At 38.7% G+C, this 1,974-nt stretch overlaps 1 non-coding gene across 1 annotated transcript; it reads left to right on the top strand.

Moving 5' to 3' along the window:
• The first annotated feature begins 505 nt into the window (after positions 1-505).
• TRNAF-GAA (transfer RNA phenylalanine (anticodon GAA)) lies at positions 506-577 on the top strand. The gene has a single exon. It is a non-coding gene; the product is annotated as a tRNA-Phe (tRNA).
• Positions 578-1,974: the final 1,397 nt, after the last annotated feature.

Genomic DNA, 1,974 nt, shown 5'->3' on the forward strand with positions numbered 1-1,974 from the left:
ATGGACAGTCCTTAAAAAGTTAAAATAGAATTGTCATATGACCCAGCGATCCCACTCCTGGGCATATACCGGGAAAAAACAATAACTGCAAGAGATCCATGCACCCCATTGTTCACTGTAGCAGTATTTATAATAGCCAGGACAAGAAAGCAACCTAAATATCCACCAACCAAGAACTGAAAAAAGAAGATTTAGTACATGTATACAATGGAATATTATTCAGTCATAAAAAGGAATGAAATTGTGCCATTTGCAGAGATATGGATGGTCCTAGAGATTGTCATACAGAGTGAAGTCGGTCAAGAAGAGAAAATCAAATATTGTATATTAATGCATACATACAGAATCTAGAAAAATGCTGTACATGAGCTTGTTTGCAAAGCAGAAATAGAGACACAGAGAGGACAAACATTTGGATACCAAGGGGGAAATGGGGGAGAGGGATGAACTGGGAGATTGAGACTGGCATGTGTATATACTACTTTGTATACAATAGATATGGGCTTCCCTGGTGGCTCAGAGGGTAAAGCGTCTGCCTGAAATGCAGGAGACCCGGGTTCGATTCCTGGGTTGGGAAGATCCCCTGGAGAAGGTAATGGCAATCCACTCCAGCACTCTTGCCTGGAAAATCCCATGGACGGAGGAGCCTGATAGGCTACAGTCCATGGGGTCGCAAAGAGTCGGACACAACTGAGCAAAGAAACTTATACAATAGATAACTAGTGAGAACCTACTGTGTAAGACAGGGAACTCTACTTGGTGCTCTGTGGTGACCTAAACTGGAAGGAAATCCAAAAAAGAGGGGATATTACCTATACATAGAGCTGATTCACTTTGCTGTACAGCAGAAAGTAACAACACTGTAAAGCAACTATTCTCCAATAAAAATTTTAAAAAGTAAAATCATGAAAGAAAAAAATTGGGTCTTTCCAAGGAAATATAAATTGTTTATTTCAACTTGTCAGCTAAGGTAAACAGCTTTAGGCCACTTCTGTAGGAAATTAGGAAGGAAAAAGCTTGCCTGGGGTTACATGGTACCAAGGATGATGAAAACCTTGCTGACCCCACTCTCCCCGGTCATTCCTGAGGTCTCCTACATTAGACTCATTCCTTTATACTTCGAAAAGCCTTCTTTTAAACCCTACTGCATTAAATTCCCATGTATTTCATATTCTATAAACAGGAAACATTAATCTCTGATACCAATTTCTGAGCTCTTTGCCAGCACAATGTTTATAAATGTTGGGCCTGGGGATGACAGGCTTGGTGAGTCATCAAAGAGTCAACTCTATTCAGCAGAGTTTTAGTGTTGAATGCATTTAGATGTCTTCTAATTCTTAGAAAATCCACATATTTATTACTTTGTATGTGATGGCACATGCCAGAATGAAATGCTAAGTTTCTATTTCCAGACTGAGTTTTCATACATTCACCTGAATAAATTTTCCCTTCACCATCCAGCATTTATTTTCTAACTTTCAGAAATTATAAAACATATTTTTAAGGTAACAGGCAAGCACTTAGAAGCCATAAACTTTAGTTTTTTCTTTTCTTTTCTCTTTTCCTTTGCCGCATTGCTATCCCTTTCCCTCTGCCTGGATGTCTGGGTGATGTGGGTCTAAGAGTAGAAATGCCAAATGGCAGCAACCCAGAATACGGTGACACGCCAATTTTAAGTCATTTAAGTCAAGTCACTAAGATATTTCTATAACATAAAACTGCACCCATATTATACGATGCAAGTCAACATGATCTGATAAATGTATATATTTTTATAACTTCCATCCCAGTCAAGACAGATACTGAACATTTTCATTGTCTCCCAATGTTTCCTGTATGCCTTTTTGCAATCATTTACCCTTTATCCTACCCCAGGCAACCAAGGACCTGTTTTCTATCAATAGAGCTTAATTACGTTTGCTCTAGAATTTCATATAAATGGAATATACAGGATAGACTCTTGTTCCTGGCTTC

Source organism: Ovis canadensis, chromosome 22 (genome assembly GCF_042477335.2).
Source record: "Ovis canadensis isolate MfBH-ARS-UI-01 breed Bighorn chromosome 22, ARS-UI_OviCan_v2, whole genome shotgun sequence".
NCBI classification, from domain to species: Eukaryota; Metazoa; Chordata; class Mammalia; order Artiodactyla; family Bovidae; genus Ovis; species Ovis canadensis.